This window comes from Lampris incognitus, chromosome 12 (assembly GCF_029633865.1).
Source record: "Lampris incognitus isolate fLamInc1 chromosome 12, fLamInc1.hap2, whole genome shotgun sequence".
NCBI classification, from domain to species: Eukaryota; Metazoa; Chordata; class Actinopteri; order Lampriformes; family Lampridae; genus Lampris; species Lampris incognitus.
Window position 1 is genome coordinate 4562426 of NC_079222.1, and position 27593 is coordinate 4590018.

Below are 27593 nucleotides of genomic sequence, written 5' to 3' on the forward strand. Positions count from 1 at the left end.
GGAAATGGCTGCGGTCAATTAGCAGCAGGATTTCTACATTGTTAACCCGCTATATATTTTTGACGTTAATACAAAAGAAGATTATGATAAAACATGCTGTATTGACCGCTCGTTTTAACAAAACGATAATGTATTCCTAAAATACAGTACTTTCCTGCTAATCAACTCTCCACAGTATCGTAAATAGCAGAATCATGCAGTATTCTGCGCATTTTGGCTGCAGCAATTCCCCCTGAACCGCGCCTGTGACGCTGGATCCGTTATTTTCCCCGTCCATCCCCGTCTTACTAATTACTTGGTGAGTAGCAGATTTATCTCATTCATAAACCGGTGCAGAGCCTATCAGCGGCGTTTCCCGTTTGTATGTGTTACTGGATATGTGCACGTGCACGTCACGATAGGAGGATGCAGCAGCTCGCTCGAATTTCATAGATGATTACCTATTAATCAGACGAAAAGAAGGAGCCCTTTTTCATTTCTACATGTCTGCAGTGCCTTGCCAAAGCATTCAGCCCCTTGACTTTCCTCACCAATTTCTGGATTATAAATGATGCTCACGCTTCTGTCCCGGAACAATATGACTTTTGTGAACCCATAAGCTCTGACAGCATGTGCCCAAAGACAAAATAAGTTTTGTGACGCTGACTTCTTTTAAAATAAATTAAAAACTAATATATAGCGATTGCACAAGTATTCAACCCCACATATTAATACTATAGTGAATTCGGGGGGCAGTCCGAGATACCGTCGCCACAACCAGGACGTGAACCCGTATTTCCTGCGCCGCAAGCAACAACGTTTACCAGTCGACTAAAGGGTCCGACCCGTTAGTCAAGGACCAACGTGTCTACTTATCCATGCACGTTACAATACTTTGTAAAGTACCCTTTTGTTGCAGTAACAGCCATGATTCTGTTGGGGTAAGCATGTACAAGCTTTGCACCTTCTTCTGGAGTAATTTTTGCTCATTCTTCTTGGCAGAATTTGTACAGGTCTTGCAGGTTGGTGGGGGGGCGCCGCTGGACTGTTATTTTCAGTCTGTGCCACAGCTTTTCAATGAGGTTCAGGTCCGGAGTTTGACTTGGCCCCCCCAAAACGTTCCCCTTTTTGTTGCTGAGCTATGCCGTTGTTGCTTTAGCCTTGTGCTTAGGATCACTGTCCTGCTGGAAGGTGAACCTTCTCCCAAGTTTCAGTTTTATGGCAGGCTGCAACAGGTTTCCTTCCAATATGTCCCTGTATTTAGCCCCATCCATTCTTCCCTCAGTATGAACAAGGTTCCCAGTGCCTGCAGATGAAAAGCAACCCCATAGCATTATGCTGCCGCCACCATGCTTCACTGTAGGGAGGGTGCTTTTCAGGGTATGAGCAGTGTCAGGTTTGCACCACACATAACGCTTTGAGTTTTGGTGAAAAAGCTCAACTTTCATCTCATCTGACCACAAAACCTTTACCCACATCCTAACTAGGTCTCTCTCATGCTTGGCAGCAAACTCCAAGCGTGCTTTTATATGCATAGTTTTGAGCAACGGCTTCTTTCTTGCCACCCTCCCATACAGGCCAGATTTATGGAGAGCCGTGATATGGTGGACTCATGCACATGTGCTCCAGTTTCAGCCACTGACCTCTGGAGCTCCTTCAGAGTGACTGCAGGACCATCTGTGGCTTTCCTCCACGTCTTGCTCCGACACCTAGCTTTGAGGGACGGCCTGCCCTACAAAGTGTCTGGGTGGTGTGATGCAGCTTCCACCTCCTGACAATGGATCCAACAGTGTTCCCTGGGACATCCCAACACTGGGATATGGTTTCGTATCCCTTCCCTGCCTTCTGCATTTTAATCACTTTGTCTCTTGCTTCAGTATGATGCTCCTTTGTCTTCATTTTCTAATGGAGTTCACACCCGGCTAATTAACTTTACCCAGAGTGCTTTTCGTACCCATAAACCAGACAGTTACTTTAATATCTCGAGTTTGTTTTAGGAATAATTTGCCATTTGTGTAACTTGGAGCCTTCAGAGCACAAGGGGTTGAATACTTATGCAGGCACTATATTTTAGTTTTTAATTTATCAATAAACAGTCAGCGAAACATAATTTATTTTGGCTTTGGGAACATGCTTATGGGTTAACAAAATGAAATGTTCAGGAACAGATTTGTGAGTATTATTTATAATCCAGAAATTAGTGACGACTATCAGGGGGTTGAATACTTTTGCAAGGCGCTGTAGATATAGGATGGGAAAAAATAAAACCAGATATGGTAACTGTTCCCTGAAACTCAATTTATATATATATAAATTGAAAAATACACACACACACACACACACACACATGTGTGTGTGTGTGTATTTTTCCCCCCATAGGCACTTCTTGGTGAGCCCTATAAAAGGGTTTAATTGCCTTTTTTATTTGTTCTATTTCTTGTTATTCCAGCCCCCCCCCTCCAGCAATTTCGATTTCTTACTCTTCTTCCCATCCCAGCCTGCTCCTCATTAGCTCCTCCTGTGTCAATACCGCTGTGTAGTCTCCCTCGTCTGCCTCCTCCACCTCCTCCTCCTCCCCACCCCCCATCTTTCCTTCTTCACTCCTCCCTACGAATTCACTCTTCATACTCCACCTCGCCACCACTCCCGCCTCCTTTCTTTACTCCAGCTCTTCTCCGATTACCTCGCCTCCCCGTATCCCTCCTCGTGCTGCTCTTACTCTCCGTCTCCTCTTGTCTTGCTACGCTCGTGCCCCCCCCCTCCCCCTTTTTTGTGGTTAGAGGAACTGAAGAAATCCACTGCAGTTGGAAAACCGCTGCCAAATAAAAAGCCAACTTGTTACTGTTGGACTTTAAGCCTCTGCCAAATAGAAGCCTTGCTCACGGCCCTGTAGGCAGTAAAATGCGGTAACAGAAACCAAGGCTTGTAAATCACATCCTGATTGAAGGTTTGCAAAGAATGGGTTCTCACACACTCACACACACACACACACACACACACACACACACACACACACACACACACACACACACACACACACACACACACACACACACACACACATGTATATAGATACACACATATATTGACCACAGACAGATAAGTTCACACACACTGATGTACACACACACACACACACACACACACACACACACACACACACACACACACACACACACATGCATGAACACGCACAAACGCATATGCATGTACTACTCCCCCACCCCAACACACACACACACACACACGTTACAAACTGATGCAAACACTATATAGATTCACACACTTACTATGTGCACATGCACACACAACACACAAATATATGGCACAAAAGTATACAAGCACATAGGCACATGCACAGACTGAGCACATACATAAACTCACATACACATGTACATAGTTTGTTTCTGAGGTGGTCAGAGTCCTCGATAACAGACTCGGCCTTGTCCAGACATCTCCTGGAGTAGTTCTCCTGTATGGCCAGTAGGTGAACTGGGCTGGTTTCCTTATGTCATGGTATCATCAGTAGATGCTACTGACAAAAAAAGTTGCTATATTGATGCTCAAGGTAGCCTTGGGTGTTTATGTAGAGGTGCAGGGGGTGTTCAGTAGACTCCAGTGTGAAACCTTTGGCCTTACTTGTATGACCGGCAGCCATACCAACATGCCCCCTGGCTCTGCCAAATGACAGAAGCTAAGCAGGTGTGGGCTTGGCTAGTACTTGGATGGGAGACCTCCCAGGAAAATGAGTTGCGACAGGAAGTTGTGTTGGTGGGCCAGTAGGGGGGCAGTCTTCCCTCTGGTTCTAATAAAAAAGATTAAAATTAAAAATTAAAATACAATAGATCCCAGTGCCCCAGTGCATTGAGGGGGGCACCGTGCTGTAGGAGATGCCGTCCTTCAGGTGAGATGTTAAACCGAGGTCCTGACCCACTGTGGTCATCAAAGATCCCATGGCACTTATCACAGAGAGTAGGGGTTCCCCGGTGTCCTGGCAAAATTCCCAACCTAGTTAAGTGTAGGCTTAAGTTTGAGTACGATGGTACAACTTACTCCCTGGCATGTTCCTAAATGGACGTCATCAACACTTTGTCAACAGCATCGATTTATAACGGCACGCGATCAAAATGAGCTCAGAAAACTGCCAGTCTGTAGTGCTGAACCCTGACACAGGGCGGCGTTTGGCTGGTCTGACTGGCTGGTGAGTTTGAAGGCTTAGGAGTAGTTAAGCTTAAAGCCAACGTTTAGACACAGGATGGGACTTGCCAAAGGGAGGGTGAGGGAAAAGCCTTTTAACCACCCTGGAAAAGAAAGCCAACGTGGAACCAGTTCGTTGTCACCTCACACCAGGTAGTTGAGGAACCAATCCAATGCAAATCAAGTTTAATGGTCTCGTTGTACTTTTTAACAGGTATGTAAATGTAAAGTTGTCCAAAATGATAAAGGCTGTTGATGTGAAAATGTGATTAAAGCCCCTTAAGAAATGTTCCTCCTGGTTGTCAACATCATTAAAGCGTTTCAGAAACCCAATCAGCTTCGGGTAATAAATGACATCATCTAATACTCTGATTTGATTGGACAGTCTATGACTTCTCATCATCATCAGTCTGTCAGCTGGTCTGTTTTTGAATAGTCGCCTAGCAACATCTTGCTAGTTGGTGAACTAGCTAGCTATCGATAGAGTTTTGTGAATTCAAACTGCTGAGAATTGTCTGTGTTCAGAGAGGGGGCGCTACCACATTTATAACAAATCAAATGATACTTCTGAGGATGAAGAAATGACTCTCCTGCCGTTAATCTTAAATATTAAACCTGTCTGACTGAATAGAGATCACTTTACTGGATCTTTAAAGCAGAAATACGAAGTTTTACTACCTACATGTGTATGGTGGAGTCAGATCACATCATCCTACCAGTCATCGGCTATGGTGCTCAAGCTCTGCACCATGGACCTCTCCCCCATTCTCTGCTCCATCTTCTGGGAATCCTGTAGGACACCATGATACTGGTACCCAAGAAACCCTGCCCCTCTGAACCCAACTACTACCACCCGGTCATACTTACCCCAATGGCCATGAAATGCCTGGAAAAACTGATCCTGTGCACCATCCTACTATCTGTCAGTACACAGCTGGACCTATTTCACTTTGCCTACAGGGCCAAACGGGGGACGGGGGATGCTGTGGCATCTCTCCTCCACTCCCTCCTCCAACATCTGGAATCAGATTGCAACATCGCTTCAATTCTCTTCATCAACTTCAGCTCTGCCTTCAATGCAATTCAATGCCACCAAGTGATTGAGAAACTCCACCTCCTCGACATCCCTCCAGTGCTCATTGATTTTGGAGCTACGGCACTTAACCCTGATGGTGCAAGAGATGTGAGAAAGAGGGCAGGTTTATTTGAACTGCTTAAAGTGAGATGTTCAAGCGTGACTTGTTTATTTTGTAGAAGAAACACAGTGATGTTTCAATTGAGACTGAGTGGAAAGGGAAATGGGATGGGATGGGGAAGTAATTCTGAGTCATCTGAGTAAAAATAGTGGAGGAGCGGCTGTTATTTATTTCCCCCAAAGATCTACCACAGTCTTTTAATGTAGAAGAGGTGATAAAAAAGTAGACTGGTGGTAGTTAAAACACGTTTTGAACTTTATAATGTTGTGCTGATAAATGTAAATTCTTCAACCTCAGGATTTGAAACAGCAATTTTTTTAAATTGGTATCATTTTACATATCTGTTCCTCTTTTTTTTTTTTTTTTTTTTTAGGGGAAGATTTTAATTGTACAGAAAATGATGCAGATACATCGGCCGAGTATGACCGTCCTGCTCTGGGACCCTCTGGGTCCTCGGGTGGGCGTAGAGGCCGATTCTGGAGCTGCATAATGGGAGGACACCTGCACTTGACAGCTTTTTATGTGGAGTGGCTGATGCTCCTGCAGCCACCACCCGGTGCTTGGCAGGGGGTGGCCAGAGTCCAATGGCATGGAGAACTAAGACGATTGGGATCCACCCTCTGTTGAGGCCTTCATCCACTGTCACTGCCATTGTGACCCGGACACATCTTCCACCAGTTCTGCCGTTGAGGTCTTTGTTGGATCTGGAACCTCCCCCTTGATCTGGAACCTCCCCCTTGATATGGAACCTCCCCCTTGATCTAGCCGCCTTGGGTGACCCTACTAGGAGCCAAGCTCCGGGCGCCATAGCTCTTGGGATCATTGTTACATGAACGCTTCTCCACCACGGCAAGGTGGCAATCCAGGAAAAGATAGAAACCACGTTGAACCTCATGCTACTTCAAAATGTACAGTGACTTAATAAGTAGAAACACGTAGTTTGGTTGATATATGGAGAGAATTACATTGCAAGGAAAGGCAATGTATGTGGTCGTACAGCAGGGACAGTACATTCTCTTTGGCTAGACTGGATAGACTTTACTGGTTTAAGCATCGTTTTCGTGTGGTCAGAGCACGCAGAATACTACCTGTAGGTTTTACAGATCATTCAGTGGATATTTGTAAAGTTTTTGTTGTAAATATCAAACATAAAAGTGCATATTGGCATTTTAACATGGCCTTGCTTATGTATGTTAACTTGAATCACACATGTGCTTTTGGAAAGACTAGACCGTAAAAATCAGAATTTGCGTCCTTATGACAATGGTGGAAAGTTGAAATTGGACAATTGTGCCAAAAATACAATATTGGTGACACTCACAATATAATTAGATCTATAGGTGATCTAAAGATGGATACAGTGGAAATACAAAGTTCTGAAGAGTCCACAGGAAATCGATGTCAGATTGAGACCCTCAAATCCGAAAGGGCCACAATGGCTGACCTACTGGGCACTAGAACACAGGGATCTTTGGCACGGTCTTGTTTTCAGAGCGCTACTCTGATGGACTCACCATCTCAGTTTTCTTCATGTTAGAAAAGAAAAATGGACAGAGCAGGCTAATCCATGCCCTGCACTGTTAAACAGAATGGTTGCTGCCTAAGCCTACTGATATATGACTCTCTCCTATGTGCTTACAAATGGTGTCGTGTCCCAGGCGAGCTTGGACTGCTGTCCAAGACCTTGGCCAACAGGCTGAGAAAAGTGTTGACATACATCACCCATCGAGGTCAAACATACTGTGTTCCAGGTAGGTCAATCTTTGACAATATTTCATTAATCGGAGATATTTTGGAAGTCTCTAGTTCTTTGTCCATAGAAATAACCAAAGGCATTTGACCGGGTTGAGTACCATAACCTCATGGCAAGGTTTGGCCCCAGCCCTGGTTTCATTGCCAAACTCAAAGCAATGTATGAGTGCATCGTGTGTTCAAAATCATTGGAGGATTAAGTATACCATCTGAAGTGTGTAGAGGTATGTGGAAGGGTTGTTCTATGTCAGGAATGTTGTATGCAATTTGAGTAGAACCGCAGTTGCAGAAAATGTGCCCTTTCACAGAGGGTGTGGTTTTACCGGATTTTAACACAAATTGTGTTTTATTGGCTTATGCAGATGATCTTGTTGTTTTTATGAAAAAAAAATGGGAAGAAACTGATAAATTAGGGAAAGAAATCGTGACTGAATTCGGGGATGTTTCAGCAGCAAAATTTATTTTGGCAAAAAGTGAAGTGTTGGGAATGGAAAGTTGGCTGTCTGATTTACCCGGTCTTCCAGGAGGAATGCAATGGAAAAGAAATGGTTTGAAACATCTTGGGTTTTATCTGGAAGATGGTGATGTAGAGAAGAAAAAACTGGGAAGGAGTGTCGTAGAGGATCAAATGAAAATTGGCTAAGAGGAAATGGCTCTTGCCACAAATGTCATAGAGGCAGAGCACTAAATCGATAAGTTCGTTTCTTGTTTCATAGATAAGTTGGTTTCTTCCACTTTGTGCCATAAACTAGTACATATAGAGTACCTACAAGCTTGCTACAGGAAGTACAATCTGTTATGGTTAACTTTTTCCAGGATACTGTTCATCGGGTGCATCAGAGTATACTACTGTATCTGAGTAAGGAGGAAGGTGGACATGGTTTGGTGCATATTTCCAGTAGGGTGGCAACTTTTAGCTTACAGTTTGTCCAACATGACCTTACAGGCACGGATGGTGTGGTGTGGAGAAATCTGGCAAGTATTATTCTAAGAAAAACAGCCAGTTAAGGGTTAGATGTAGTATCTTTGTGTCTATTGGGCTCTGATCTTGTACGAATGGATGTACTGCCTTCGTTTTGCCGGGGACATTTTTAAGCCTCGAACCTTTTCAAATGGAGTCATCTGGAGCTGTTGTCTGTTTTGGCTCTTAGAAGAACTCTTGATACAGGGACGAGGACGAGCTGTACAGGACAGAATTGCCCTGGCCTCACCCACGTGTTGTGTGTCACTGGTCATGTCAAACTGAGACACATAATGGATACTGCAGGTCCTGGTCTACATAATGCAGAAGCAGCGGCATCTCTACTCGGTTTCACGTCCCATCGCTCCATCGGAGATATTCTAGATTGGTGGATTAAAAAGACTGACCAAAGAGGAACTGGTAATGCTGCAGGAATACTATAACTGTGGTATAGACTTTCCGGATCGAGGTGATCCTTTTCCTGAGCCGGGTTTTGCCACGGGCTTAAATGGATTAAATAGATTTGGGGCGTCCTGACGGACGAGCTAGGTGAGGGGAGGTAAATGGATTTACGGGATCATTACTTGAAACTAAATATGTTGAGGTTTGAGATTTATACACGTCGACTGGAAAAACAATATACAGACTCTGTGTAAGGGCTTAAACAAAGTGAAGCTGAACTCGATAAAGTGTGGAGAGACAATGGCTGCTGGAAAACATGGTGCACCAGTATGGAGGGTTTTCAATAAAGCTCCCTTAAATTAGAGATTAGCTGATTTTGAATGGAGGATTTTATACGGGGCTTTAGCCGTTAATGTCCATCCATCCATCCATTATCTGAACCGCTTATGCTGCTCTCAGGGTCAGGATGCTGGAGACTATCCCAGCAGTCACTGGGCGGCAGGCGGGGAGACACCCTGGACAGGCCGCCAGGCCGTCACACAGGGCTAACACACACACACACACACACACACATCACACACATTCATACCTAGGGACAATTTAGTACGGAGGAAACCCACGCAGACACGGGGAGAACATGCAAACTCCACACACAGGACGACCCGGGACGGCCCACCTAGGTTGGACTACCCCGGGGCTCGAACCCGGCACCTTCTTCCTGCTAACCACTGCGCCACCGTGCCGCCACTGTTAATGTCTCTGTAATTAAAACAACCCAGCTGTCTCCAGTAAATGCCCCCTGTGTGACAGGCCAGGAACCATTTTTCACTGTTTTTGTTTTCTCAGAAAGGAAAAGGCCTGAACCTATATTTGAAATGTTGGAGCTCTTATTCAGGAATTTGACTGTAAATGGTCCATAACCACTCGCATGTTTGCTGCTGGGTACAGTAGAATAACACAAAGAAGTGGCAGCTGCTACATGTTGTGGTAGCAGAGGAAACGTGTGTCTACGTACGAGTGGAAAAAACAAGAGAGAAAACGTTTCCTGTCTCAAGTTAGCGGCCGTTTGTCCTACGTTAGTAAAACAAGAGTAAGGATGGATTTTAGACGTCACATGAATATTCTCGGTGATTTGATGACAAGGTGGTGCTATGATGATGTCTGCTACACTACATCACAATACGTACGTGTCAGAGGACACGTTTTTGCGAGACCGAAATACGTGTATACGGACACGTATTAGTTGCCACTGGGGCCGCAATCCCGTCTTCTGGCCACTGGGGGCGTCAGAAAAAGGGCGGACAGCGTCATGGTGGCAGCAGTCCTGCAACCAACACAGTAGATGAATGCGGGAGGTGCGGCAAGACGCAGCACACCGATGAGCGGAAGTGTCCTGCAATGAACAGGAAGTGCAACAAGTGTCATAAAAAGGGACATTGGGAGCGTGTATGTCACTCTAAAGCGGTGACAGACGTCACTGAAGAGGTTAAACAGCTGTACTTTCTGGGAGAAGTTGGCAAAGACAGCAGTCAGGAACTTTCGCTCCGCCATCTTTGTTCAATATTTCTGACATTCTATTGCGTCATCACCACGGTCATGACAGACCTAGTAGGCTACAGGGCGCCCCTAGCGGCATCTGTGAGATACGTGTCAATGAACACGTATAAGTGACTTGCAGAAGCGTGTCCATACACACGTAAAGAGGAGACGACCGGTCTGGATGATATAGTATGTTCTGGAAGATATGATACATTACTGTTCAGTGGTGTTTTGCATGAAATATCATTTTGATTTTAAGCAACTTACTGATATTTTATTGGAGTCAATTATTTATGATACCAGTGTAAATATTTTTTTAAATTAAAAAAAGTCTTCTCTTGCGCTCCCTCTCTCTCTCCCTCTCTCTCTCCCTCTCTCTCTCCCTCTCGCTCTCACCCCCCCCCCCCCACACACACACACACAGCCTCTCTCTCAAATTCAGATTGAAAAAAGATGTATTGGCATGACAGAACAGAAACATATTTTGCCAAAAAAAAACATTCATGTTGACAAATGATTAGCAATAAATATGCAATAATGTGCAAATATCAACACCCATCATGCAATGTAATAAAATGCATTGAATAATGATTACGTTCGATTCAAGGGTGACACGGGTAGCAGATGTGAGAAACATTTACTGCCGAGATGGTTTTTCTCCATGTACGACAACCGTTAGCACACTGCGCAGCTGTGTTGTGCAGCTAACGCATATGGAATCATGAGCACTTGATTTGCCATTTCATTTTATCTACTTGCGCACATGAAATGAAACAACTGTCGTTTCCCGCAGCCCACAGCAGTGCGACACAAAGACAAAAACACATACCTAAAAACTACAACAACACATTGTATACCCAAACTAACACGTATACCCAAACTAAACCAAAAAAAAATCACTGTCCAAGGGAAGGAACGCCAGCCAGGATGACTGTCAGAACTGCCGGTCTGCATGGGCTAGCTAGCAGTTAGCTTAGCCTGACCCGCTTCCGCGTCCTGTCAGACTGCCCTCTGTTTCCTCTTTGGGCGGAGCTCCAGGCAGGGCCGTGGTCCTTGGGCCCACCGGACACAGCAGACCAGCCTCCCACAGCCGATCCAGCGCCAGCTCTCCCAGCCAGACACCCGCCGCCAGACCACCTTCGGTGTTATCGGAACTGCTGGTCTACATGGGCTAGCAGTTAGCTTAGCCTTAACTGCTTCCGCATCCTGTTAACTCCTTGGGTGCAGCTCCGAGCAGGGTCGTGGTCCCTGGGCCCACAGGACGCAGCGGACCAAGTTCTCCTAGCTGATCCAGCTCCAGCTCTCCCAGCCATCAAACGAAGACGAAACTTAGATGCAGACGCGGACAAAAAACATTGCATGGACGGTACTGGGTGAGGCCGCCGCAAACTCGAATTCACGCCGCCATCTTCCCACACCGGTACTGGGTGAGGCCGCCGCAAACGTGAATTCACGCCGCCATCTTCCCACACCGGTATTGGGTGAGGCCGCCGCAAACGCGAATTCACGCCGCCATCTTCCCACACCGGTATTGGGTGAGGCCGCCGCAAACGCGAATTCACGCCGCCATCTTCCCACACCGGTACTGGGTGAGGCCGTCGCAAATGTGAATTCACGCCGCCATCTTCCCACACCGGTACCGGGTGAGGCCACCGCAAATGTGAATTCACGCTGCCATCTTCCCACACCGCTACTGGGTGAGGCCGCCGCAAATGTGAATTCACGCCGCCATCTTCCCACACCGGTACTGGGTGAGGCCGCCGCAAACTTGAATTCACGCCGCCATCTTCCCACACCGGTACTGGGTGAGGCCGCCGCAAACGTGAATTCACGCCGCCATCTTCCCACACCGGTATTGGGTGAGGCCGCCGCAAACGCGAATTCACGCCGCCATCTTCCCACACCGGTACTGGGTGAGGCCGTCGCAAATGTGAATTCACGCCGCCATCTTCCCACACCGGTACCGGGTGAGGCCACCGCAAATGTGAATTCACGCTGCCATCTTCCCACACCGCTACTGGGTGAGGCCGCCGCAAATGTGAATTCACGCCGCCATCTTCCCACACCGGTACTGGGTGAGGCCGCCGCAAACTTGAATTCACGCCGCCATCTTCCCACACCGGTACTGGGTGAGGCCGCCGCAAACTTGAATTCACGCCGCCATCTCCCCACACCGGTACTGGGTGAGGCCGCCGCAAACTTGAATTCACGCCGCCATCTTCCCACACCGGTACTGGGTGAGGCCGCCGCAAACTCGAATTCACACTGCCATCTTCCCACACCGGTACTGGGTGAGGCCGCCGCAAACTCGAATTCACGCCGCCATCTTCCCACACCGGTACTGGGTGAGGCCGCCGCAAACGTGAATTCGCGCCGCCATGCTGATCTATGCTATTGCATAGGTAAGGCGGTTTCTGAGGATCAGCGAGATGGATAAACTCAGTGTATATATTGTTTATTTTTCCAAAGAGAACCTCTCTCAGATCCTGATATTCCTCACTGGAAGTGAGATTCTTTCCCAGCCTCTCCTTGATCACAGCGTGGACACAATCTGGCCTCCCTGGGTAGCCTGTCCTGCTCGTGACGGCCTGTTTCTACAGCCAGCGTGAGTCCACTCAGTGTGTACAATGTCAACGTTTTCCTTAGTTTTCCATCATCACGGTGGTGAGGTACTCTTCCATGTGCCATGTACTTGTGCTCTCTGTTTAGGGTCGAGCAGAATTCTGACTTACTTTGTACTTTGGCGGTTTCGTTCCGATATTTTAGATCATTTGCTTTTGGCTTTGACGTGGTTTGATTGGGCCAGATTGGTTGGTGTGTGTCCTGAGGCCCTGGTGTGTGTGGGCACAGCTTCAGGACCAGCTGGTGTAGGGGGGAGGGGGGGGTGCTTATCTTTGTTCAACTCTTGGCACTGAAGGGCCTTGTACAGACAGGAATGGGGCTTGCCGGATTAGCGGGGTAAATAAAATGTGATGGTTCACTTTTGGATTGTGATTATTGAAGGATAATGGCCGAATTCCCGCCCTGCATGCGTTATTGTTTGTGTGTCTGTCAACGCCGAGTATGTTTGTCTTGCAGAGTTCTGCACGCGGGGCTCCCAGCGGATGTTTTCCCCGTTTAGCAAAGTCTTGGCTGGTTAATGGACCCCATACTTCAATACCTTGTAGTAATATCGGAGCTATTACTGAATGTAGAATTTTGAGCCAGGTCCTAATTGGGATGTCGATGGGAATTTGTCTTTTGATGGCGTGAAAAGCCCTTCCTGCCTCCTCCTTCGGCTCGTTCGCAGCCATGCCAACGTGACCGGTGGAGCTGGTAGGCAAGCCTCGATATTTATAATGTTTTGCATGCTCAGCCTCTGTGTTTCCTAATGGGCATTTATTTTTCAGGGGATTGGGGTTGGGGTTTTTTTTGGAGGCGTTTTTGTCTTTTTTCATGTTTACAGCTAGTTCTCATGTTTGACTGAGCTTGTGGAGGGTGTCCAGACTCTGCTGTAAGCCCTCTCTGGGGGGACACGGGAGAACCAGCTACGCCAGCAAACAGCAGACATCTGAGCCCCGTGCTCTGTACAGTCACACCAGGGCCTGTGGGTTGTTGCAGTTGGACTGCAAGTGTGTGTGTGTGTGTGTGTGTGTGTGTGTGTGTGTGTGTGTGTGTGTGTGTGTGTGTGTGTGTGTGTAGATATAGATATAGATACATACATATATATATATAGAGAGAGAGAGAGAGAGAGAGAGAGAGAGAGAGAGAGAGAGCGCAAGAGAGAGAGAGAGACAGAGAGACTGATAGATAGATGTGGAAAGGGTTGGGTTCATACTGCGGCCCTGTTTTGCTCCCCGGTATCGTTTGAAGTAGTTGGGGTTTTTTCTCTCATTTTAATTGCAAATCTGTTATTAAAATATATTGCTTTAATAGAATCATAGTTTTTAACCCCTACGCCGCTCTAATAACCGATAGAAGAGCCCTTCATGGGCGTCCTGGTAGCGTGGCGGTCTATTCCGTTGCCTACCTCCGGCTTGGTCGGGCGTCCCTACGTGTCTGCGAGCGGGAAGCTGGATGTGGGTGTGTGTCCTGGTCGCTGCACTAGCGCCTCCTCTGGTCGATCAGGGCACCTGTGCGGGAAGGGGGAGGGGGGACTGGCGTGATCCTCCCACGTGCTACGTCCCCCTGGTGAAACTCCTCACTGTCAGGTGAAAAGAAGCGGCTGGTGACTCCACATGTATGGGAGGAGGCCTGTGGTAGTCTGCAGCCCTCCCCGGATTGGCAGAGGGGGTACAAGTACAACTGGGGAGAAAAAGGGGGAACAAAAAAGAAGAAGAAGAAGAAGAAGAAGAAGAAGAAGAAGAAGGAGAAGAAGAAGAAGAAGAAGAAGAAGAAGAAGAAGAGCCCTTCATGCCAAATGCAGTCAAAGGCCGTTTTTTCTTTAATCTACAAAAGAAGGACAAGTTTTATGTTATGTCCACGTGTGTTGATGAGAGGGGTGAGGGGGGAGACGGGCTCAGATGCGTGATGGTTCGGCAGGAAGCCGGTCTGACCTCTGGAGGACCTCACGTGAGCCGGTGATGCTGCAGAGCGTCTTGCCCACAGAGCTGGGGACACATAGTCCTCCTTAATTCTCTGTCGCCACTTTCCAAAATAGGTGTAACAAGGACCGTTATTCCAACTCTCGGGAAGATATCCCCCCCTCAGGACCAGGTGGACTAGCCAGCTGGGATTTCTCCGTCGTGCATTTCAGCAGTTCCTTCGGCGGCCCATCAGGCCCTCGTGTATTTTGGCTTCTGAGTGTTTTTCGATTTTGTTTTCAAATTGCTCACCATAACGGGGAAATCGGGGGGGGGTTGACTTTGATTATTCATCAATACCATATGTCGACGATTTCTCAAGTATTTGGTTTCTCAGTCAGTCCCTGGTGGTGTTGGTCTAAGTAAGGTCTGAAAGTGTTCAGTCCACACGTCTCCAGCTTGTGCGTGCAGCTCCTCAAGCTCAGACTGACAGACATAATCCCACTGGTCCCAGAAGGAGTGAGGAGTTAGAGGAGTTAGAGGAGTTGGATTCTATGTTCCCTGCAAGTACAACACTTTCTCGCTCCCAGCTCGTCCAGTACGGCAGCCTGGTCGGTGGCTTTACGCTTCAAGCTATGGGGTCAGTTGTGCAGGCGCAGGGCAGGTCAGTAGATATCAGCGGTGTCATTTCAACTCATAGCAAATGTTGGTGGAGCCCGAGTCCACTTAGCTGACTGTCAAGTTTCTGTCTGGCACAAGACAAGAAATCAGGAATCAGGAATCAGGAACACTTTATTTGAAATGCGGTTTTGCCCAGCACACAGCAGCACAACACAAAGACAAAAGCACACATCCAAAAACCGCAAGAACTGCAAGAACACATATTATCCAAACTAACACATATTACCCAAACTAACACATATTATCCAAACTAAACACATATTATCCAAACTAAACACAAAAACAATCACTGTCCAGGGGAACGAACGCCAGCCAGGTCCGCATGGGCTAGCAGTTAGCCTAGCCCGCCCCGCTTCCGTGTCCTGTCAGACCGCCCTCGATGCTCCCTCTTCAGATGCAGCTCCGGGCGGGGCCGTGGTCCCTGGGCCCACCAGACGCAGCAGACCAGGCTCCCTCAGCCGGTCCAACGCCAGCTCTCCCAGCCAGACACCTTCGACACACCTTCCCGCACTCCATGCGCCCTGATGGACCAGAGGCAGTGATTAAAGTGGGCCGGAGCCACCCCTCCTCCTCCCCCCTCCAAGTCAACCGGAGCTGAGATCCGGCACTCTGTAGACAGGAGTAATTTCAACCTTTTTGTCACAGTAAAATTTAAACAAAAAACATGATGCAGCCAATTCACAAGCATTACAAAATAAATCGCAAATAAAGTCGTTCTTCTATTTTTATACTACTTTACTTTTTCTAAAAGTTTGAATGACGTCGCGTCCTCACGTGACCCGCACCTGCCTACTGTGTGGCTTCACCAGACTTGACGTCAGAAGAGACTGGCTTCACACTCACGGGTCAGGGTCAGTTCACCGCACCAGGCAGACCAGACTCGAGAGAGCGTCAACCTGCTACCTGCACTATTATCCTGGATTGGGGGGCATAAAGAGTGAGTATCTTCAGTGTATTTCCGATAGTATTTCCAATAGTTTTGTCTAGCTCTGCTGTGGTTTTCATTCAAGCAACTAACGTTAGCGAACGTAACGTTAGCTAGCTAGCTAACTAGCTATCTTCCACCCGGTAACGTTGCTAGCTAGTTGCTGACGTTGCTGGCTAGTTGTTTGAATGCTGCTAGGCAAGCTAACTATCGGTAGCGTCCGGTAACGTTACCGGTAGCTAGCTAGTTATGTTTGTCCAACCTTAGCTCTGGCCATGCAATATTTTCATTCAAATAACTAACTAGCTAGCAAACGTTAGCTACCGGTAGCTATTATTAGCTAGCAATGCTAACGTCGGGACTACTGGACCAGTGGTTAGCTAGCCTAACGTTAGCTACCTAGCACTTTTGCCCACCTCTCTAATACAGAGATTCCTCACTTACCAAATCCCACTTTAACCCCTGACCAGAGGAGGCGCTAACTCCCACCCACAGACACGGCCAATTGTGCCTGTAGGGACGTCCGACCAAGCGGCGATCTCCGTGTTGCTAGGCAACGGAATAGACCACCATGCCACCCGGACGGGAACTGTAATTTTTAGAAAAAAAACATTAGTTTAACTCCGAGAATCGGCAGTTGTAAATAGTGAATGGAGAGTAAACTGAGAAGTTTAAGGGGATGGGAAAAACATTTGTTTGATCAGATTTTAAATATTTACTTGACAAATGAGTGAAAAATGTATTTTGTCCATATTTAATAACAGCACAGAACATCTAGGCAGGGTTGGTTAATCACTGCGTTTACATGCACAGCTGCTTTGAGTTCTGGTTGTAGCTCGACTGGGCCATGCAACTGGACTACTGTCGGCCCAGTTACAAGAACCGGGTGAGACTAGATGTACTTATTATATGTACAGTAGGTGGCGATATGCCCCCTTCACCTGGTTGCTACTGGACCTTCTTCCGGTTGACCCGTTGACGTCACATACCAACTAGTCAGCAAGTCTGTCTCCTCGTCGGTCCAGAAATGCGTGGGTGTCGCTCCAGCGCTCGCCATGTTGATACTGTTGACGCTACGCTGTTCGACTTCCGGGTGAAAGACTACGGCGCATGCGCAGAACGCCTGGGCCAGTTCGGGCCGATTGAAGCGTATACGTGAGTAAATTGATCCCCCAGCCGCGTTATCTAGGTGTGTTAGTCCGACTTCCACAAATTGGGTTTAGTACGAGTTCAGTCGGACTAACACGCCTACATGTGTTTTAAAAGTCCAGGTTTAGTCGGACTTCCACAATAAATCCACTTTGTCTAACGTGACGTCATGTAAAGGTACCGACGGTGCGTGAGAGGGAGCGTCACTTCCCAACGTGTTCTCGTGAAACGGTTCGTGTGATATATCGTACCAAAGGTTATGCACGATTTTTCGTGGATAATCCTACGAGTGTCCCCCGACACGAGCGACTCAGAGCGCCTGCGCAATCCTCTGCAGTGCAGAACAGCTTCCCTCCAACCCCCCCCCCCCCCCAGGGTTAGGGTTAGGGTTAGGGTTAACCCTAATCTTAGGGCCTGGGTCACGTGATCACCGCCTGGCCCACGTGGGTTACGATCGAATTTTAGTGCATCACTTTTCGCACGTTTTACGACCAGGGAATGAGAACGACCTGCACTTCCTTTAGGTTGTATGTATGTATGCATTGTATGTGTGTGTGTGTGTGTGTGTGTGTGTGTGTGTGTGTGTGTGTGTGTGTGTGTACATACACACAGGGTGTTGTGATGCGTCTAGTGCAGCAGTGTGTAGCTGGAGGGAAGTTGCATGTGTTCTTCCAACCCGCTTGTGTCCTTCCTGCCCTTAGCTTACTGCCGCTGGCTAGCCTTTGTGGCTAACAGGGAAGCATGCTAGCGTGTAAGCCTTCCCTTGCCAGTACATAGCCTCTCCTTCACCAAGACTCCTGCCAGGCCTCCTCCCCGTGGCCACACGTGGTAACTGGGGTCTTGCGGCCCCAGGCTAACTGGGCAGGGGATCTCGGAGCAGCAGTGGGCCCCAGAGATATGGTGTGCAGGCCCACCCTGGTGGACACGCCCTGGCACCTATCAACCACTGCCCCGCTGCCTTGTGGATGAGTCTGGAAGACATAAGGCTAAGGGAGCTCACCCCAACAGAAAAGCAAGCTGTGGCGGCACGCTTCGAGGCGGTTTCCGAAAAACTGGATTTCCGGCAGCCCCCGTTGTTAAAATATTACGTTTAAACCATATACTGGATATGGTTTTGACATTTCTTCAGCTTATTAAACACGGACATACAGCAAAAATAAAAAAAATCTCTTCAATTTTAGGGGTGCTGGGGTTCAATTTAGGGGTGCTGCAGCACCCCCAAAAATGGGCTAGAACGCCTACGCGTTGTAGTATAATAATAGTCGTCTACCCTGATCTGTAATGACAGTCACGAGAGGCATGTCACGTGACACAATCCGGAAGCGGTTGAAGGTCTGTCACGATAACACAAACACCACGTGACTGCACTGTGTATTGACAGCAAGGCTGTTTTATTATAATTTCATCACACTTGTGTTATTATATGAAAACGTTTTGAAACAGTGAAGCGTATCGTAGCCTATGTTCACCTCCTAACGTTAATCCTTCATCACTGACTGCTAGCTTACAACCAGCTACCACAGAGTTTCCGACCAGGGTCGTTGGCCTCTATGGCTGTGACGTCATCGCCTAAGCTATGACGTCATGTCCATAGCCAAAATTCTAAGCGTAAACTTGTACAAAAAAAAGCCAAAACCCCCCATCCCCAATACACACACACAGACACACACACACACACACGCACACACACACACACACACACACACACACACACACACACACACACACACACTCAGTCCCCCAGACTCGTTGGTGCAGTCAGGATTGTGCAGCTCTGTGTGTGTGTGTGTGTGTGTGTGTGTTTGTGTGTGTGTGTGTGTGTTACGAGTATTAGCGTGTGTAGAAATCCTTGTGTGCATGTATGTTTTGCATAAAGTGTCTGGTGTGTGTGTGTGTGTGTGTGTGTGTGTGTGTGTGTGTGTGTGTGTGTGTGTGTGTGTGTGTGTGTGTGTGTGTGTCTGTGCAGTAACAGAATATTGACATTCATTAGTCAGATGGTGTCAGAGGAAGTGTGAGGATCACATGGCTGAGAGGAGACCGGAGGCTGCTCATGGAATCTGGACCACAGAGCCACAAGCTGAGGATCTGAGGGGCGTGACAGATGTGCACGAGCATGAGATTCACAACACACACACACACACATACACACCAGAGGCTTTACGCACAACACATGCATGCACACAAAGATTTCCACTCGCGCTAATGTTCCTCATACACACACACACACACACACACACACACACACACACACACACACACCAGACACTTTATGCAAAACATACATGCACACAAGGATTTCTACACACGCTAATGCTCGTAACACACACACACACACACACACACACACACACACACACACACACACAGACACACACAGTGGAGGCAGCAGACCGCAGGGCTCTGAGTTGAGGTTAGGCTTCGTTTCATCTCCGGCTGGGGCCTAAATGTGCTCAGACAGGGGCCTCACATCCACACATCCCCCCAGCAGCCGGGCCCTCAGCCCGGCATGTGCGCGGCTCTGAAGATGCGGTTGACTCGGGGCTTTTTCTCTATTCTTCTTTTCTTTTTTCTATCTGTTATTTTATCCTCCGATAAAAAAGCTTTGTGTTTTTTTTTTCCCCTCTCTGTAAGTGTTTCATCTGCGCGTCGCTGGTGGATCTTAGCATGTGTGCGCGCGCGCGCGCGCGCGAGTAGGGTAGAGGTGGTCCTGGGGGGGGGTAACGTTCGTGCACATCTGTACATACGTTCGCAAACGCGTGTCAGCGTGTGCAGGTTTCTTGTTTTTTTGTGCACGTGCGCGTTTACGGCTGTGCGCGTGCTCGCGCGCGTTTGTCGCGCTCTCCTCGCGTTGCCCCCCCCCCCTCTTTAATGCATCCCTCTCTCTCCGCGCAGCAGGATACCGAACTGCGGTGCTGACTCGGAGAGCCGGCAAACTGATATTCATCTGGGACAAATATAGCAGAGTGGCGCTTTTCTCCCGGGCCCAGAACTATGAAGGCTCCTCGGAACAAGAGGACTTAGAGGATTTAAACCACTAATAATATTGTTCTGTTGTGTTTTCCATAGTGTAATAACGTTGGTCCAGGTGGTTTTTCAATTTCATGTGTTCTGTGCAAGTCACCCCTTACTCACCCCTCAGTACAATGCACGACCGTCGTTGTTAATCGGTGCTTAACTTTAGAGCTATGGGTTCGGAGCCATAAGTGCCTCTCGGCATCATCGGGATACTCCTGTTGGGGGGTTTGCCCAAGACAGGCCTGAGGTCGCTGCTGGGGGGCAGTTTCATTCAGGCTTTCAAGGTTCAGTCGTGGCCGGACCTGCTTCTTCTGAACCCTCCTCTTCCTCTTGAGTTTGATGGACATCGTGGAGTGGATGGTCTGTGCTGCAGTCTTCTGCACTGATCACGGCCCTCGTGATGGTCACGTGACGGCGGCCCCCGGTTTGTACAACGACATATTCAAGGAGATGCCGCTGTTTGCAGAGGGGGGTGTCTCCCAGATGCCTTAAATTTGTTTTTCTGGTGAAACAGAGAGTTAGTGATGGTGAGGGCGTACTGAGCACATTTCCTAAGACGCAGAAGTCCACTGGAGTTGATGTTCTCGCTGCCTTCATTTCCTATAGTGTCTTTCCAGAGGTGTTGATCCTGGCCTGGCCTGCTGTTGCAGTCTCCGAGAAGAATAATCTTACCCCGCTTAAGGGTTTCTTAACAGTGTCTCGTCTAAGCAGGCGTGGGTCTCTTTTACTTCTGCTTCAGAGTCTAAAGTGGGGGCATAGGCGCTCACAACTGTTGCCCTCTGGTTGTTGGCAACAGGTCATGAGACGCTGATCATGACATGCTCACTGATCGTTCAAGTCCAAGATGGTCCAAGGAGTCAAAGACGACTGGGGATCCATTTCTGCTGAAGCCTTCATCCGCCTTCCCAGCTGTTGTGACGCTTCCCTAAAGTCAGCCATCATCCTCCACCTGTTCCAACGTTGAGGTCTTGGGTGGGTTGCCCCTTGTCAGGGACATCCCCCTTGACCTTACCGCCATGGGTGACCCCTACCAGGAGCATAATGCCAGATGGTATTGATCACGGGATCTCAGGACCAAGCAAGTTTCTCCATCACGACAAGGTGACGGTCCATGGAGAACACACAATATACAGTACACAATAACACAACAGCACAAGGTGCATATGGGTGCATCAACTGTTCAGCAACCTGACTGCCTGGGGAAAGAAACTGTTACTGAAATTGGTGGTTTGTGATTTGATGCTACGGTGACGTTCTTTAGATGGAATGAGCGAGACCAGAACATGAGCGGGTTGGACGTTGTCTTGCATGATGTTCTGGGCTTTCCCTTTGCAGCAAGTTGTGTAAATATTATGAAGTTGTAGCAGTTCCACGCCAATTATTCTTGCTGCTGTCTTTGCAGTCCTTTGAAACAGTCGGCCGCCCTGAGCAGTCTGGTTACCAAACCACACTGCGACACAGCCTGTCAACACACTCTGGATGGTTCTGTTATAAAAGTTCACAAGAGTTTTAGTACTCATATGACTCGAAAATATATTCTTTTGTGCCTTGAGAGACCATTTGAGGGTGTCTGTGATGTGTAAACTGAGAAAACTGAAACTGGCCAGAATTTCAACAGATGAGCCATTGATGGAAATGGCAATGTGATTTCCTCTGATCTCGCTAAAGTCAAACATTATTTCTTTTGTCTTATTGACATTTAGAGAGGGGTTGTTATCATGGCGCCATATGGTTACATCTTCCACTTCCCTCCTATGGGCCCTCTCATCACTTACTAGTCCAATCACCGTGGCGTCATCTGTGATTTCAGCGATGCCGTTTTTGTCATATTTGGCAACACGGTCATGTGTAAACAGACTGTACAAAAGGGGACTGAGACAGCAGCCCTGGTCCTAAGAACAAATGGAGATGTTTTGTAGGTCCTGGGTTCGAACCCCAGGCCGTCCCAGGGCCTTTCTTCGTCGACTTTGCATGTTCTGTATGGCTTTCCTCCGGGTGCTCAGGTTTCCTCCCACCATCAAAAAGACATGCATGTTAGGGTTAATCCTCCTGCCTGTGCCCCTGAGCAAGGCAATGGAAAGAAGAACTGGAGTTGGTTCCCTTGGGCCTGCCTGTCTGGAAATGAAATAGCCAGTTACAGATGGAGTTGCCCGGACCAAGACCTAGAAGATGGAAGGAAGGAAGGCAGATGGCGATGCAAATTCATGTTTGCAGCGGCCTCACCCAGTACCGGTGTGGGAAGATGGCGGCGTGAATTCACGTTTGTGGCAGCCTCACCCAGTACCGTCCATGCAGTGTCTTTGTCCACGTCTGCGTCTAAGTTAGTCTTCATTTGAAGGCTGGCAGAGCTGGCACTGGATCAGCTGGGAGAGCGTGGTCTGCTGCCACCTGTGGGCCCAGGGACCACGGCCCTGCCTGGAGCTGTGCCCGAAGAGGAAACACCGAGGGTGGTCTGACAGGACGCGGAAGTGGGGCAGGCTAAGCTACCTGCTAGCCCATGCAGACCGGCAGTTCTGGTAACCCTGAGGGCGGCCTGGTGGCGGGCTCACCTAGTGTTGACTGTGTTCTTAGTGTCATCGTGGGGAGTGCAGGGAGATGTGTTGAAGGTGTCTGGCTGGGAGAACTAGCATTGGAACAGCTGAGGGACCGTTTTCTGCTGCTTCTTGTGGGCCCAATGACCACATGGGCCCCAGGGCGCGGAAGTGGGGCAGGCTAAGCTAACTGCTACCCATGCAGACCAGTCATCCTGGCTGGCGTTCGTTCTCCTGGACAGTGATTTTATTGTTTAGCTTAGCTATATGTGTTAGTTTGGGTACATGTGTTCTTGTAGGTTTTGGACGTGTGTTTTTGTCTTCGTGTTGCGCTGCTGTTTGGTTTCATTTCATGTGCGCGAGGGCATGAAATGAAGCGACACATAAGGTGTTTCTGATTCCGATGTCTGATAAGGTTCAACAACAGCTTGGATGGTGCAGTTGTGTTAAAAGCAGAGCTGTCACCAATAAACAGCACGCTGACATGTGTGTTTTTATTTGCAAGGTGTAATGAAGCAGTATACAGAGCAAGTGAAGTAGTGTCATCTACAGATCTAGTAGGCAAAACCTGATAGGTCTCACAGGAACGTTGCTTATAATATACCCAATCTTCCCAGGCACTTCATAATAGCAGAGATCAGTGCAACAGGTTGGTAATCACCGAGTCAAGAGACAGGTATTTTCTTGGGTGCAGGCACAAAGGTGGTGTCCTTCAAACACAGTGGAACCACACACAATGGCAGGGACAGGTTAAACATGTCAGTAAAATCCTGAGATAGCTGAGAGGAACATGCCTTGAGGACGCGGCAAGGGTTGCCGTCCGGGCCAGCAGCTTTACGAGCCGGCAGTCAACGGAACAGACCGCCGCGCCACCCGGACGCCCCCAACAACCGGTAGCTAACCCTAACCTAACTGATGGCTAACCCACGCCGACTTCATCCCACCACCGTCTTTTCCCTGTGTTGCGAAGGCAAAACCTGCACAACGACGTCATGACGGTCCTTGGGGAACATTATTTATGATGTAGGAACAACACCAACACGGTGATATCAGATACACCACCCTTCAGTGTGCACCATGCTTTAGACCAATAAAATATGGGGCCCTGTGATGGCCTGGCGGCCTGTCCAGGGTGTCTCCCCGCCTGCCGCCCAATGACTGCTGGGATAGGCTGCAGCATCCCTCTGAGAGCAGGACAAGCGGATTGGTTAATGGATGGATGGAAATATAAGGTGGGTAGGAAGGCAACACGCCAGCATTACCCAACTTAAACTCTCTGGGTAGACTTGTGAGGACAAGATGATCTACTACAACACTGACACCTTCAGTCTGACTCACACCATCAATGTCCTCTAGATCAGTGTTTCTCAACCGGGGGTCCGCAGACCCCTAGTGGTCCGTGGTGTAATTGCAAGGGGTCCGTGAAAATGAAATATCTTTAAAAAAAGATCCTATGACATTTATAGAAATAGGATTATTTTACTCAAATGTGACTGAGACCTTTATCGACCTAAACTATAAAGGGTAACAGGACTTTTTTCTCTAATTACATCTGTTTCACAAGTGTAATTTATTGTATTTTAATAAGAGATCTCGCTCCCGTTTGCATTGTTAAAAGTTACTGCATTAGAATTCTGTTGTTACATATATCTGAAAGTTACTGAATACATATTCTGTTTTGTTACATATATCTGAAAGTTACTGAATACATATTCTGTTTTGTTACATATATCTGAAAGTTACTGAATACATATTCTGTTTTGTTACATATATCTGAAAGTTACTGAATACATATTCTGTTTTGTTACATATATCTGAAAGTTACTGAATACATATTCTGTTTCGTTACATATATCTGAAAGTTACTGAATACATATTCTGTTTTGTTACATATATCTGAAAGTTACTGCATAAGAATTCTGTTTTGTTAACTATATCTAAGTTACAACTGAAAGCTCTTATTTTTGCCCCAAAGAGTGAATAAATGCTATAATGCAATTTAAAATGCAGTTTCTACTGTTTCTATCAAATTGCAACCCCCCTCCCCCAAGATCAGGTGGAGGAGTCCTCAGGGTAGATCAAAAATACGCAGGGGGTCCAGGACCCCAAAAAGGTTGAGAACCACTGCTCTAGATCTACAACCTTGCATGCGTCAGGAGACCCAGGTGGACTGAAAACGAGTGCCTATCTACTCTATAAGAAAAACAATTATCCGCCGTCTCAGCTTTTAGATAGTGGCCGAATAATTACACAAACAAGGCAGCGGTTGTGTTGTGCATCTTAAATATGCTAATGCGATCATCCCTGACCAATTACTTCACTCAAACAATCAATGTACCCTGTTTATCCAATATTACACCGCTAATGGGCACTGCATATGCATCAGGCATATTGTTCACCATGCAGATCCCTGCAGCCATTGATTCCGTGGTATTTTTACTGTAAAGTTTCCCCCCCCCAACAACCCATGCTGTGCCCCCCCCCCGCTGGGAATCTGAATGTTGACACTCTGGTGGGCCAATATTTACCCAGATCCCCCCTCCTGCTCCTCGCGCCTGGCTATGCCACTGATTGTTTTTTCCAAGTCTAATTGGAATTTTAATTGCGATGAGGATTAGGGCTGAGAGTCGGGGATAACCGAAGCTGCCAAACACGGAGCGAGTGGCAGGCGACGCGCGCCGGACTAATCTCGCCCCCCTCCCCTTTTCTGCTTTGACTTCAATGGCACTCCTTGATAGAGACATATTCAGCATTTAGGCACTAATAAGAGGTTTAAATCTTCTGTGGTGTAGTGGCAGTAGGATGGGGAGGTTTTGAAGAGGCTCTTGTGTAGATTTTTGGTTCAAAAACACAGAGCTGTATTTGGACACCCCCCCCCACCACCACCACCACCACCATCACCACCACCCCTCCCCTCCTCTAAAATATGGAAATGCTGATTATCTGCTAAGTGGGAAGGTTATGGAGTAGTGGAAAGAGGAAATAGAGTTATAAGGCTCATATGATGGATGCTTCAAATGAATAGTTTAGGGCAAGGGTGCCCAACTCCAGGCCTCGGGGGCCACAGTGTCTGCGGGTATTTGTTGCAAGCATGCACTACACCACCCGATTTAACTAATTAGCTCACCTCTCGGATCAAGGAGGGAAGGGAATTAGTTAAATCAGGTGGTGTAGTGCATGGTTGCAACAAATACCTGCCGACACTGCGGCCCTCAAGGCCTGGAATTGGGCACCCCTGCTTTAGGGCTGGGTCCGTTTCCTCAACTCTAGGTAGTTAGTTAGTTAGTTAGTTAGTTAGTTAGTTAGTTAGTTAGTTAGTTAGTTAGTTAGTTAGTTAGTTAGTTAGTTAGTTAGTTAGTTAGTTAGTTAGTTAGTACCTCACTGGTGCTGTTCTTTATGCATTTTGGCCTGGTTGCAGACACATAAGGTGAACTAACCCGTCTGGTCTGACTGGAACACCCTACACTCTGTTATATGCCGCTGTGCCCAGCTCTGGTACAGGCCACTGAATACTTGCAAATGCTTTTTACTTTTGTCCAAAATACCCTACTTCCGCTGAAACTCTTTCTTTTTTCTTTTTTTAGCTTTGCCCCTTCTTCTCCCCAATTGTACCCGGCCAATCGCTCCGCTCCCTGAGCCGTCCCGGTCGCTGCTCCACCTCTCCACCCTAGGTGTGAATGTGTCGGCCCTGTGATGGACTGGCGGCCTGTCCAGGGTGTCTCCCCACCTGCCGCCCAATGACCGCTGGGATGGGCTCCAGCATGGCCGCCACCCTGAGTAGGACAAGCTGTTTGGATGATGGATGGATTTCTACCTCCGCCATCGGTCTGGGCGCTTACTGCCGAATTCACAAGAGCATAGAGAGATACGGCACAACCCGAGAGTTCTCACGTCTAATAAATGGACATACTGATCATGTTACCTCAGGGTTAGTGAGGACGGAGTCTCTGAAAGACACAGTCAGGTTGCTCTGCAGCTGTCAGTGTTATCCTGACGGACTATGTTGTAGTGAGAGGTTTTAGCCAACTCAAGGGTCTGTTAACAAGAGCCTCGACGGGAGTCTGGCTGCGATCCATCAGTCTGGTGCTGGACGTTAAGGAACAGGGTCTGGATTGTGGACAGCCGTAATTATTCCTTAAGCATTTGACATTTTGTAGTTATTGTAGCTGGCAAAATGTATACAAATTGGACTAACGGCATAACGAGGACTTCCCAGCATGTGGCCAAAAGTGGGAGTTTGACCGTGGCCTTCAGGGGTAATTACAGATTATCGAATCAGTGCTGACTCAATAACAGGCCAGCAGAACAGACGGGCACGAGGCAAGAGTGTCCCCTAACTGGGGAATGTTTCAGGGGACAACTCGTGTTGACAACACCGTCTGCTCAGGCCTCGTCCGTCAGCTCGGGCAGTTTGGGGAGTTTGTTGTGGTTGTTTTTGTCTGGACAAGACAAACACGCTGCCGTTCATATTCCATCCACACAACGAGCTGGCGTTGCGTTGTTTGGTGCTGTTGTGCGTGCATGGTGTGTGCCGATGAGTATGTGTGCACCTCCGCAGTGTTGCGTATCATATGTAAGCTTGTGTATGTGCTCATCTGTACGCTTGTGTGTGCATGTGTGTGTGCGGTGTGTGTGTTTCTGTGAGCTCATTTGCATGTGTATGTTGTGTATATGGATACATATTTGCCCATACACGTGTATGTGCTCGATGTGTTTTCTTGTGTGTGTGTGTGTGTGTGTGTGTGTGTGTTCGTGTGTTCGTGT